The sequence below is a fragment of the Mustela nigripes genome, chromosome 12 (assembly GCF_022355385.1).
Source record: "Mustela nigripes isolate SB6536 chromosome 12, MUSNIG.SB6536, whole genome shotgun sequence".
Taxonomy (NCBI): domain Eukaryota; kingdom Metazoa; phylum Chordata; class Mammalia; order Carnivora; family Mustelidae; genus Mustela; species Mustela nigripes.
In genome coordinates, this window is record NC_081568.1 from 16,699,553 (window position 1) to 16,714,336 (window position 14,784).

The 14,784-nt window shown below is 32.9% G+C and overlaps 1 long non-coding RNA gene across 1 annotated transcript in view; it reads left to right on the forward strand.

The window, feature by feature from the left end:
* Positions 1 to 11,584: 11,584 nt before the first annotated feature.
* LOC132027728 (uncharacterized) overlaps positions 11,585 to 14,784 on the forward strand; it is a 13,936-nt gene continuing 10,736 nt past the window's right edge. Inside the window, exon 1 of the long non-coding RNA XR_009407179.1 lies at positions 11,585 to 11,692. This is a non-coding gene — a long non-coding RNA (uncharacterized LOC132027728). The remainder of the gene's footprint in view (positions 11,693 to 14,784) is intronic.

Consider the following 14,784-nt stretch of genomic DNA (forward strand, 5'->3'; position numbering starts at 1 on the left):
TCCTTGAACACTGCTGAAGAAATACATACAAATTCATAATATCTTACAGCTTCACTGAAGAGTTATTCTCCCACCCTCTACTGTGCTAAGGGTGATTATCAAGGTCATTATCACTTTTCTTCATACAGTTTCAAATTGCACACCTTTTTGTTCACACGCCAAATCTACCTTCAGCATTTTATACCCCCGTGGGATAATTCTTCTAGCATTTTATAGTTTGAATGAGTTTACATTTTGTTGATTCAACTCTTTCTCCATGCAAAGACAACTTTCTTTGTTAAAAAGAAAATTTTACACTGGACACTTGTTAGAAGCAGAAAGGGAGACTTTATTCAGGACTATTGCAATATGGGAGAGGCTATTGCGACAGGCAAGTAACACTGAACTCAAGTCTAGATACACCAAAGACAGCTGGGGATGTACAGCCAAATAGTGGAGCACAGTGAGGGACTCCGTGGAAGAAAATTGATTAGATGTCAAGGGTAGGGGCATTCTTGTTAAAATGGACTTTTGCTAAAGGCAGGTCAGGGTGATCAGATATTAGATATCAATGGTGAGGGGATTCTAGATAAATTGGCTTACCATGATTCTTTGTTAAAACTAGAATTAAGAAGAGAGCTTAGGGGCGCCTGGGTGGCTCGGTGGGTTAAAGCCTCTGCCTTCGGCTCAGGTCATGAACTCGGAGTCCTGGGATCGAGCCCTGTATCCCTGTATCGGGCTCTCTGCTCAGCAGGGAGCCTGCTTTTCTCCTCTTTCTCTGCCTCCCTCTCTGCCTACTTGTGAACTCTGTGTGTCAAATAAATAAATCTTAAAAAAAAAAAAAAAAAAAGAGCTGAGATGGCTGACTGAAGTTTGGTCAAGAGGGAGTCTTTCTCTCCCTTCCTTCCTTCCCTCCTTCCTTTCTCTCTCTTTCTTTCTTTCCTCTTTCTTTCTTTCTTCTTTCTTTTTTCTCTCTCTCTCTTTCTTTCTTTGTTTTCAAAATTCTCTAAGTGGCTATAGTACTGGAGACCTTCTTAAGACATATGCATTCCAGGAGGCCTGTGGGAAAATCCTAATAAATTTCAGGAGGCTTCCAGGATATCTCATTCAAATTACAAGTGTATTACTTGTTTCTCCAAACACAAATAAGAAGACTTGCTTTTTGCATTTTTAATTACAAAGAAGAATCAAAATGTTTAGTGCACCCTTTTGCATTATGATTAAAAAATTAAAACTTGTATCAAATATTCTAGTTGCAGTATGGCAGTATTTTATTTTCGAACTATGCTTATATATTTCAAAAGTTAAATATATATTATATTAATTGCATTATATATGACTTCATTATGTATGTATATATATGAGTGTACACATATAGAGATATACACACATACATCAAATTTATTAAATGGTCTCTACATTACAGATTTTATTATATTTCAAAAGAAAAAAAAATGGTAGGCATGCTGGTAAATGTACATTTCTGTTTATGCAATTTGAAATACTCAAATGAATTTTGTTGACACCTTTTCTTTTTATCTGATTTTTAAAATAAGGACTAAATAATTATATATTTAAATGTTACAATTATCCTGGATGTGATAAGGTCCAGACGTGATCATGCAGCTTGCCGCAGTATTCTATTAAAGACTCAAATAACATGAATAGCATTATTATTGCAACATAATTTTATAAATATTGAGAATTCTTGGAGTTTTCTGGAATATAAAGAGTATACATTTCCTTTAGTTTGTATATTGGTTGCATTCTTAAAAATTTTAGTTTACATTTTATCAACCCAAAGTATTTACATATAAAGATTTGGTCTCTTGACTAAATAATTATAGATTATCACCATGTGGATATTCACTGGGGCATTTGATGCGAGCACTTTTTGCAGTGCAGGATTACAGGACATCTGGCATTGTCAGACCTCATCTGTGAAATGCCATTAGTGACTTCCAATCATTTTGACAGATGAAACACTCAGGAATTTCCAAAAAAAGGAAGCTGATGCCATCATCCTTGAGAACCAGTACCTCAGAAAGACAAATGAAAATTTCAGTAAGGTATCAGAAAACTGAAAAAGACTATAAAAATAAATTCAGTCATTCTGCACATACAAAGTCCCAGGTATAAACTGTTATATATATTTGCTGTGATGTTTAGACATTCAGCAGCTCTTTTTTATGGTCTATCTAAATGTTTTATCTACTGCCAGTCTCTCTCCTGACTTTCCTCATAATAATTCATGAAAAATTTTAGCTAGGTTTTACTTTAAAATGTTCTCAATTATTATGTGATTTTAAATTAAGAAAGAGAGGAAGAACATAGTTTATGCACGTTGTTTGGTAAGCCTGACAGTTAGCTCTATATCATATAAATGTTTTCATTAGAGTCACGCTAAGATTTTATACTTTGCATCTTTTTAATGAAAAATGTGAGGTTGAAAGAAGTTAATTAACTTTTCCTAGAGCCCTTGGTTATGAAAGAAATAATGTGGATTTTCAGATGTTTTGATGTGAAACTTTGACATGAAATGTGAACATGAATCTTCTCCTGAAGATATTTAGGTAAATATAAATAAATATGTTTAAATTACTATTTTAATATTCAAATAAAAATTATTTGTGTTGTATAAATTACATAGGAATATATACTATTTTTCTTCTTTATGATGTTTATTTTCATTTTCAAAGGTAATACAGAACATTTTATAATTCCTTCCAGAATTACTACCTAAATTTAACATTAAGCATTTTTTAATGAACTAACAACAGTGTTAAAAATATCCTACTATTTACCAAGACCATATTTAGTATATAATTAATACACATAAATAACATGTTTAATGGAAATTAATTATAACATGAATATTTATAAATGTAGTCTCAAGATAGACTACATATAATTTCAAATTACTATCTTTACAAATTTCATTATAATTAATTTCAATCATTTTATAAAATCAAATTATGTATGGTAACATTCAATTATTAAAACTCCTCAGAAATTGTCTTGATCATTCTGTTACTTTGGTCAGGAAATTTCCTAAAAACCCATCCATTATCTGTTCTTCTCTAATAATATATATATATATATATATATATATGTATATAAATATATACATATATATATATGATATATACATATATATATATATGTTCCTAAAAATCACAGAGACACAACACACAAACTTCATCAGTGACGGGTTAAAAAAAAAAAAAAAGATGGGAAACTAATTAAAAATGGTAGCATATGTTTACCCATAGTAAGTAGTTAAATAAATAAACACTATTAATAATTATAGTACTTCACCCCTAAAATTTCCTTGTAGAAGCGAGTGTTGGAGCAGTTATAGCCTGTGAGGTTTATGAAGTAGAAAAAAGGAGGATTCTCTGTAATCAGATTATCGTATCCCCTAATGTGGATGGACGTAGCTCATGACATTAGTTAACTGAGGTGGCTGGTAGATACTGAGTTATGTCCAGGCATACACACCATGCATTCTGTGTGTTCTTATGTGCTTGGTCCAGCTAGAGGCATTTTCCTACATTCACCTAATAGTTCCTTAAGTCAAAATCTCATATAACCAAACATCTCTCCACATTACACCCTAATTGGCTCCAAATATATCCATCCTGTTGGAACAAATTCATGTTTTCAAAACAGGCATTATAGCAGAATGACTATAGTTAAAACTATTTTTTGTTTTGTTTTTATAGTTAAAAATTTTTAATTCAAAAATTTTAACTGTTAAATATATTTGTCTGCCAATCATCTTTAAGGAAACAAATATTTTCAAAATTGCTCGATGAAGCAAATATATTCTACTAACTAAATTGACACATATCATTTCAACAATTTATAATAGAATAAAATTTATAATAATTTATAATAATTCATAAATAGAATTTATAATAGAAGTGTGTCTTTCTTTAAAAAACAGCAAAAAAATTTAAAACATGTTTGCAATTACTAATAATATTGAAATAAATGACAAAAGAGTTAAGAATTATTTTGATTTTCCTGGAGTGCCTGGGTGGCTCAGTCAGTTGCATGGCCAGATCTTGGCTCAGGTCATGATCTTGGGATTCTGAGATCAAGCCCTGGACAGGGTCCATGCTCAGTGGGGAGTCTGCTTGAGGATACTCTCTCTCTCCCTCTCCCTCTGCCCCTCCCCCTGCTTGCATGTTCACTCTTACTCTCTCTCTCCAAAATAAATAAATAAATCTTAAAAAAAAGAAAAGAATTACTTTGATTTTCCCAAATAAGAAGAAGTGCATGTATGATTTTTTTAGTCACCTTTTCATTTATATATTGTTTTCTGGAGACACTTTATTTTCATAAGGAAGTTATGAGAATATATGTTAGAACTTTTTGTTTATTTTTGCTTTCATTTTTTGGCCAATGGTCATTGACCAGATATATTAATGTTAGGTTGTATATAACTAGTTCAGTGACCAAACAAGTAGGCTATTTGATGGATTAAGGAATAAGGAATACAAATTATTAGTCTAAAAAATTACATTTAAGATTGCATTTTAGAAGATTAATTACCCAAAAAGCTCTCTTTCTAATGAGAGCTAGATCCAACAATAAACTAAATTTCAGTTAGTGAGTCCATATGTCCATTTCTATATACTGAACCAGTCCCTGGAGTCTTTGCAGTAGTTAATGAACCCTTAGTCAGTTACTACTTGAGGAAAAAGTATTTATTAGTATATTAAAAGATATAAAAGGGATAATTGAGCTCAAGTTCTGATTAAAAAAAATTACTGCTTTCATGATTCAACTTTCTTCTCTTTTTGGATTTTATGGCCATATAAAACAGCACTCTTTATATCTGTTAGACCTGAATTGAGGTAACTTTCTAGTTCATAGCAACTCTTTGCCAAGTTTCTAACAATGACCGCAAACTCATGATTCTCAGCCTGACCCAGTGTCACTACCACCTGCTCCTACAGAAGAAATCTCTGTAGCCATGTTAGGTCCAAAGCAAATTAAAAAGATTCATTCTTTTTAGATTTAACTATGAGGCTCAGAAAGAAAAAGGCACTGCACTCTTGCCCTCTGATTTGTTTATAGATAAGTCTTCCTCCTCTTAAGGAGGAAAAAATAAACTCTCCTTAAGTAAGAGAGAATGATGTTGCACCCATATGGCAGTAGACATGAGAATGAGCCTTAGTTATGGTGGAGCCCGGTTCCTGATTATAGTCTCCAGGACAGGAACTCCCACCTGACTGTTCCTAGAGATCCTTTTTTGAGCCTTTGATCAATCTCCCTATTTCCCAAAAGTTCTTCATTTACCCTAAAAGTAGAATTTGATTTTAGTTACACATGTTGGTAATAAAAGAGCCTTGATTATGAAAGCTTCTTTACCAAACCAAAGTTGTTTTTCATTTAATTTTAATTTAATGACTTAATTATGTATGTAATTAAGTGACTTCAAAAATATAGGGAGTAAGCACAGACAATGACATAAAGTCCAAGATTTATTCTACTGATTACTTAAAATCGCAAAAAAAAGAAAAAAATTTTGTAAATTTACAGTATTTGAGCTACAAATGAATTTAACATCAATGATAATGGGACATCTTGCATATGACTTCTGATATGATAAAAGATATACCACGTATGAAGTATTCTTGCAAAAATGTTTAACATAAAGTAGTCAAGCCTGTGGACTTAACATCCAGTTAGGTTGTAAAAATGTCAGGCAATATAGGGGCAAGTTACTTGACACTAACAGGAAATAATCCAACAGATTTAGGATGTAGAATATCCTACACAATAATAACAGTTGATCTGAACTCTCATAAAGTCAATAATGGTTAAAATGATGGTGAGATTGCTAGAGACAAAAGGGTATAATGACCGACCAACCAAATGTGAAGAATAAATTTGAGTAGGTACTGTTCTTTAAAAATCTGTAAAGGACAGGGCGCCTGGGTGGCTCAGTGGGTTAAGCCGCTGCCTTCGGCTCAGGTCATGATCTCAGGGTCCTGGGATCAAGTCCTGCATCGGGCTCTCTGCTCAGCAGAAAGCCTGCTTCCCTCTCTCTCTCTCTCTCTCTCTGCCTGCTTCTCTGTCTACTTGTGATCTCTCTCTGTCAAACAAATAAATAAAATCTTTATTTAAAAAAAAAAGTGAGAGGTTTCAGACCTCTTTAAAAAAAAATCTGTAAAGGACAATTTTAAATAACTGGTAAGAGTTGAGTGGAGACTAGATATATTAGATTTTATTATAGAATTTTCATGTAATATTATAGAACTATCATTTTATGTATTATAAAGGGGGAAAGTCAGAGCTAATAACCTGGTCACTGAACTCATTAAGAGAAATCAGCTTAGGGTTTTCTGGAAGGTTTTTTGTGTTTTTTTTTTTTTCCCCAACATCTGTATATTTATTTAACTTCCATTAATGCACCTCCTTTTTTTTTTATAAACATATATTTTTATCCCCAGGGGTACAGGTCTGTGAATCACCAGGTTTACACACTTCACAGCACTCACCAAAGCACATACCCTCCCCAATGTCCATAATCCCACCCCCTTCTCCCAACCCCCCTCCCCCCAGCAACCCTCAGTTTGTTTTGTGAGATTAAGAGTCACTTATGGTTTGTCTCCCTCCGAATTCCATATGTGTTTTTTTTTTAAGATTTTTCAATTTATTTGACAGAGAGAGATCACAAGTAGGCAGAGAGGCAAGCAGAGAGAGAGAGAGAGAGAGAGGAGGAAGCAGGCTCCCTGCCTAGCAGAGAGCCCGATGTGGGACTTGATCCCACGACCCTGAGATCATGACCTGAGCCGAAGGCACTAACCCACTGAGCCACCCAGGCAGCCCAGTTTTCTGGAAGTTTTATTTGAACTACTATAGAAGGATAAATAAAAGTTAGCTATGTTTTTCAACTTTCAAAAAATTTCATAGATACACAGATTTAACTTCAAATTAACTTTTCTTCATTAATTTTTAGCATCATATGGAATAAAACTACTAATTTTCCCTGCTTAAAACCCTATTTTTAATGGTAGTTAACATTTAAATATCTAAATTACTGTCTCCTAAGCTCTTCTAACAATTTAATTGATTTGGCATTGATTTTTTATGCTGCATACATAGAAAAATCTAGTAAGATCAAGGTGATCAAGATCAAGAAAAGGATATTGGCAATAAACTAAGAATCATATTGATACCTGAGGTCTAAAGAAAAATATCCATATGATAGTGTCCACAAAATGGTCTTTCCATGAAACATGAGCAAAATATGTACGTGAATAGATGAGACTGAACAAAACAATAGAGAAGAAAATTCACAAAATGAATCACAGACTGTACATCTGGAGAAAATATTATTTGTAGAAAACATTAAAATCCAAAAGGGAGAAAAATCTTGTTTCCCCAAAGAGCAAGTTAACAATTATTCCTTGTTTTGAATCTCCTTTAAAAAGTTCCTATGGGCGCCTGGGTGGCTCAGTGGGTTAAAGCCTCTGCCTTCGGCTCAGGTCATGTTCTCAGGGTCCTGGGATTGAGCCCCATATCGGGCTCTCTGCTCTGCGGGGAGCCTGCCTCCTCCTCTCTCTCTGCCTGCCTCTCTGCCTACTTGTGGTCTCTCTCTGTCAAATAAAAAAAAAAAAAAAAAAAAAAAAAAGTTCCTATATGGGGGCGCCCGGGTGGCTCAGTTGGTTAAGCGATTACCTTCAGTTCCTGGAGTCCTCAGATCAAGTCCCACATCAGGCTCCCTGCTCAGCAGGGAGTCTGCTTCTCCCTCTGACCCTCTCCCCTCTCATGCTCTCTCTCTCAAGTAAATAAATAAAATCTTAAAAAAAAAAAAGGTCCTATATGACTATAAAAATCCACATGATAAGTGAAAATATTTCTTTTGCTATAGAAAATAACTTGTATATATAATGCTCTAAGACAAAACTGGAATTCTTCATGTTTATACAATTATATGTTATGTGATTTATGAAGGCCATTTCTTAGAAGAAAATTAATAAAAACAGTACTACTTCAAGCTGTAATTTAAAGAAAGTTTTAGAAACAGATTCTAATTAAGGTAGTCTCTGTCAAAATATATCCACCAATTCATTAAATATTTGTATTCATTCATTAACAAATATTCAATGAATACCTCCCTCCACTAGGCACTGTACTAGCATCAGACATAAAATTATGGAAACAGAAATTTCATTATCTTATTGGACTTAGAGAAAATAAACACAGACATAATATATTCTAGTTATCAAAAATGGTTCTCAGAAAACAAAACATGGTCTCAGTAAATTGGTAGAATGAGCAGAGAGGGCTTCATTGAATATAAAGAAGAGTTTAGAAGAACATGCACATGATTCCTAAAATTAAACAAAAGTTGGAATATTTGGAGAATGAAAAAAAGTTTTGCCCCGTCATAATGAGCTTGTGATTTAAGGAAAGTATGAGATGCAAATAAGGCAAATTTTGCATGGCTTTGTAGGCTGAGATGAAGAGTTTGTTTTTCAAGTGACCCAGGGATCCACTGAATCATTTGAAAAAAAAGAGGTGACATGGCCAAATTTCCACTACAATAGGGATCTACTAGAAGGAGAATGAATAAGGAGCAGGGGAGGTGGAGGCAGGAAGATTTTTAGGGTTTAATTTTCCAGTTACCAACCTTCTTCAAGTTTTCTCATTTCAGCAGTGAAGTCATCATTCCCAATGACTGAACCCAAACACCCAAGCGTTGTCATTATCTCCCTCTCGTGAGTTAAGCTGGTGGTTGCAGACAGAGAAAATTAGGCATGTTTATATTACTTAGATTAAATCAAGACTTGAAGTGGATTAGATAGAGGCCCACAGGAAATTGGAGAATCAAGAATGGATTCTAAATTTCTGTCTTATGCAAGTGAGCAAGTAATAACATTATCTGGTGACAAAGTGGACCATTACTAATGCATGTTTTAAAATGCAAAAGTCACACAAAATTGAGAACTGGAACGTAAAATAGCATAACAATGACATTGGGTTAATAGATTGTTGGCTCTTAGAAATATTTGTAAGTAAAGAGAATCTCTAGAAATTTAGTATGTGTTCTATTCCCCAATCTCTAGGCCAAAAGATATTCACCTCAAATATGTACTTTTGGATTCAGAATGTGTTGGGAGAAACAAAAAAGAGAACAGAAATAGAAAGGAAGGCAAGACAAAAGGGGGGAAAAAAGGAACAGAACAAAAAAGGCAAAATAAGAAAAGAGAAAGGAAAGGAAGAGAAATACAAGAAAAAAACTGTTGACAAGAGAAAAGTTGGAACACAAAAAGAAAGACAGAAATAATAGTATATATCATAATTTACAAACACTTTAGATCTGTGGGATGCCTGGGTGGCTCAGTTGGTTAAGCAGCTGCCTTCAGCTCAGGTCATAATCCCAGCGTCCTGGGATCGAGTCCCACATCGGGCTCCTTGCTCAGCAGGGAGCCTGCTTCTCCCTCTGCCTCTGCCTGCCATTCTGTCTGCCTGTGCTCACTCTCTCCCTCTCTCTCTCTGATAAATAAATAAAATATAAAAAAAAGAAAAAGAAAAAAACACTTTAAATCTGAAAAGCATTTATCTTTGACTTGTTTTTTATTTTTTTTTTAATTCAAGGAAGCCCTGACAATACCTCTAATACTATAAAGATGGCTGCTAAGAGTTAAAATACATTTTCAAGCAAACTGCAGTTTTGAAAAGTCCAACATTCTCAAGTTATTCAAAAGTGACAGTAGTTTTTCCTTTTCTCTTATTTCCCTGAATCTTATAACTACACATTTTTTTTTCCAAAAATAACTACAGGCTTTTTTTTTCTATCAATTGTGTGTCAAGAACCACGAGCTTCTTTTCATAGAAACTATCTAAACCAGTATTGTACAATTTTACCTCATATTCTTCTCAACTACCAGGTGTTCAAATTCCTTTGTGCTGTGGTACAAAGTCACATTGGTTGGCATTATAATCTTGTCTGGTATTTTATATGTTTGTTAAAGTACTGACTAAATTTCCAAGTAGAGTACATTTATCAAGTTTTAGCTTTTATTTCCAACACTTAAGAATAACCAAGACACATTTCTTAAATGTATTATAAACTATTTAAATATTGTGAGGAAATATTATAAAAGTACTATTTAAAGGTTAAAAAGAAGAGGGGTGCCTGAATGGCTCAGTGGGTTAAAGCCTCTCCCTTCAGCTCAGGTCATGATCCCAGGGTCCTACGATAGAGCCCTGCATCGGGCTCTCTGCTCAGTGAGGAGCCTGCTTCCTCCTCTCTCCTTCCCCCCCCCTGCTTACTTGTTATCTCTGTTTGTCAAATAAATAAATAAAATCTTTAAAAAAGAAGTTAAAAAGAAGAGATGTCACAAAAGAAACAAAATTTTGCTTCCTTTTTTTTTTTCCTCTCTGAGTTTAAAATGGGTCTCAAAAGTCAAAGGTGGTATCATACACAATAGTTTATAAGGTTATGTATTTCTCAATTATGGGGTTATGAGGGAAATTATTTATACTTATAGGTTAGTTGTAATAGTTAATTCATATAGTTCTACTTTTTTGCTAAAAAGAGGCTATCAGAAATGATACATGACAATGAAACCTCTAAGAAAAGATTGCCTTTGGGGATAACATTTTCATTGGCCTAAATTTTGAAATGGTTCAAATTTACTTTTCATCAGATGAGCTTTTCCTTAGAAATTTGTTCCTAAGAACATTTTTTCCAATGGGTTTTCCAGAAAGTGTTTAAAATCCTTTAGCTATGTTGCAACCAGTATTATAATGGATAATAATGTCAATCTTCTATATTAATATAACATAAAACCTGTGATATTTGTGAAGGTGTCATGAAAGAAATATTACCTTGCATTTATTCATATTCCAATGGTACAGATAATACCACTTTTATTTTATGTATATTATTAGGATATGCTATATGTTTCAAAACTATAGAAAAGTAGGACAATTTATATATTCTAACCCTTAAAGTTAATAATCATTCCCTATATACTTTTCTGTCTATCACTTTCTCTAGCTTTCACATTAGTACAGACTCTTTGAGACTAAGGGACAATAGTCATGAGATTTTAGTAAGGGTATATAGTTAAATATCATAACATAGATAGCTTGATGTTATTTTCATAAGTAGCAAAGACAGAATGTTCATGTGCCTGGCCATGATTTTTATATATTATGAATTTGCCTAACATCATTCCTGTATCTGGCAAATTAGGCCCAGGGATATAAAATATTTACCCAGATATTAGTCAGATTGTCTGAAATAAAAATACAGCTATTTTGCACTTCAGAGAATATAATACCAAAATTTACTAACTCCATCAAGTCAATTTTTGAGTGAATTGTTGCAAGGATATATTCCAATTATCGCCATCCAGCAGCGATAATAACGACCCTCCGTCTGGTTGGGTTTCAAAAAAAGAGAGCTTTATTCCATATGGCCATCGCTTATATAGGGGAGCTAAGCCAATCAGCATAGACAGCGGTATGCATCCACCAATCTTAAGCTTGTTACTAAGTACCCACAGCATAGCCTTAGTTTAACAGCCAATAGGTAGTACTTCCTGTTTACGATCAGTCACTCTAGACACACCTTCTGGCAAATCGCCAGGCGCCATTTTGCAAAGCTCTGCGGTTGACGGATCTCCGGGCCCCTGGAGCACCCGCCCTCGACACCAGTGAGTAAGAAGCTAAGATAAAGGTAAATAGTAATAAATAGTGCATCTATCCATAGTATTACAACAAACTGATCACAAGCATCAGTGGAAAATATGAAAATGATTTTATGTTTAATCCAAAGCATTTATCTTTTTTATGAGTTATCTAAATATAGTACATATTTGAGAAATATCAAAATTTTGAGAACCAGAACAGTTGTAAGATGAATGACTTTTTAGGCAATATAATGCTATAAAAATGTGAATTTTAGGTTGAAATATGCTTTAAGCATACTTTCATTTTATGAAACATTATTTTCAGTAAGTTTTCAAATTATACACAAGTAGAAAGTGCTATTAAAAACTAGTACATGAGTTCCTGAAAAGTACACATATGCCAATTGCTGCACACAGATTTAATATTTGTGTTTGAATGAATATATTTGATAATTTATGCAGTTATTTATAACTGAATTATGTTTGCCTCTTATCTCTTAATATTTAAAGTCCTAGTTTAAAATACTATTCATGAATTATTTGTATTTCCATATTTCCTATTTCCAATTTTTTTGATAATCAGTTTTTCTATAATATTAGACTTTATATAGCACATGGTATGCTATACTTCTATGTTGGCTGAGAACCAAAACCACACAATCTGTACCTCCCCCATAATATGGATGTTGCCTTCTTAATCTAACTGTTCTTTAACTCTTACACAGTATGGAAGTATGTTAAGAAACAAAATACAAAATGCGAAGTATATGGGAGAACATAACAAGTGAAAAAAAATGTAATTGAAGTGAAAACAAATATGGTTAGGTTATGTAACAACAGGTAAAAGGAGATAGAGTGAAAAGAAGATAGCTACAAAGAAAGCATTTAAAAACCAGTCAAATGAGACAAGGTAAAAAGTATAAAGAAGATGTTCATTGTGATAGAATAGAAGATGTTTTCACATATTTTAATCTGGGTTCATTTAGAACTTTTAAGGAAATAAGGAAGGAAATATTCTAACATATGATGATTGAGAAGTTTCTAGAAGTGAAAAAAAGAGACACAAATTAATAGATTTATTAGAAATATTAACAGATTAAAAAGATTGACATATAGACATATCATAATGAATGTATAGAGTATTAACAATGAAAAGAATATACAAATTAATCAATTTTCACCTGACTTATCAACAGAAAAATTGAAAGCCTGGAAACTGTGAAGTGTCTTGAAATAATCAATAAATATCTATTAACCTAGGATTTATATCAAACAAATTTATAATTCAGGAATAGGACAAAATATGGACACTTTCAATCTATAAAAAGGTAAATATACGGGCGCCTGGGTGGCTCAGTGGTTTGGGCCGCTGCCTTCTGCTCAGGTCATGATCTCAGGGTCCTGGGATCAAGTCCCGCATCGGGCTCTCTGCTCAGCAGGAAGCCTGCTTCCCTCTTTCTCTCTGCCTGCCTCTCTGTCTGCTTGTGATCTCTATCAGGTGAATAAATAAAATCTTAAAAAAAAAAAAAAAGAAGAAAGGTAAATATACTCACAAGAGTAGAAACTTTATTTTTTAAAGATTTTTCTTATTTATTCATGAGATCCACAGAGAAAGAGAAAGAGAGAGAGAGTGAGGGAGAAGCAGAGGGAGAAGTAGCCTCACTACAGAACAGAAAGCCTGATGTAGGACTCAATCCCAGGACCCTGGGATCATGACCTGAGCTAAAGGAAGATGCTCACCCATTGAGCCACCCAGGAACCCCGCATAGTAACTTTTAAAGGACAAAAATAATAAAATGAATGGAAATTCCAAAATATTAGAAAAAATAATGTGAAAAATATATAATACAAGCAAGGATTAATTTTATTCAACAGTGATAAGAAAACTACCATACTGACAATATCTAATTTATAGGCTTAAGTAAAATAACATAAATATAAAATAATGAACAAATTAGCAATTCAAATTTTGTAAACTACAGTTAAAGAACTCTAAGTCATTGTATTGTTGGGGGTTCTTGATAAGCTTTACATTTCTTGCTAAGAATACTTGTTAAAATAGTAAAATTGCTTAGTAAAATAAAAAAACAAGTATGTATAATTTCCAAGGTAGAGGACAAATTAAACAAAAATAGTAAATAAATGCAAAGCAAGACAATGGAAAATAAAAGTTAAAAAAAATAAATGAAATGGAATGAATAAAAAGAAAATATGGCCATAGAGAAAAAAAGAAGAAAGAAAACCTAAAATTAATATATGAGTTGTCAAAACGAAGTGAATTACATCACTAAATAAAGTTCGTTAAAAGTTTTATTTTTCTGATGATCATGACTAAAGACCACATAGTTCCTATAGTGAAGTATGGTCAGACTTTTTATAGGAAAGTAGTAGGTTACTTATGGGTGGTTTGAGGTTGACAGAAATTTTCAACTTGAACTGAAACTTGAGTTTCTGTTTTGCTTGTTTTATTTTCTGTTAATGTGTCATTTGTTCATTGTTCTCTTATCCATCAGAATGCTATTTTCCAAGCATTATTTTGGCAAACATTGCAGTTGGTGGGCTAGCTAAAGTTCCTGGAATAAGGCAGTAAATATAAAGAGAAAGAAACAGGTGTAAAGAAACACAGTCATCATTAGTTTTTCAAGTTCACCATATATTTTACATGATTCAGATCATGAAGTGAGTAATTCATTCATTTCAAAATTCAGTGATATTATTTTTGAGTGCCCATTCTTTAGATGTTTATATCCAAAAATGAATTGTGAATAAGATCCCTGTCCTCATGAATTTAAATTCAGAAGGGATAGAAAAACAAAATTAAATAGACAAATTTATATTGGACTTACTAAGAGCTTATTTATTATATAATATTGCTAAACCTATAATGTCAAAGCAGATACACACACACACACACAAACACAGATATATTTATGTTAAGTAAAATAACATAAATATAAAATAATGAACAAATTAGCAATTCAAATTTTGTAAACTACAGTTAAAGAACTCTAAGTCATTGTATTGTTGGGGGTTCTTGATAAGCTTTACATTTCTTGCTAAGAATACTTGTTAAAATAGTAAAATTGCTTAGTAAAATAAAAAAACAAGTATGTATAATTTCCAAGGTAGAGGACAAATT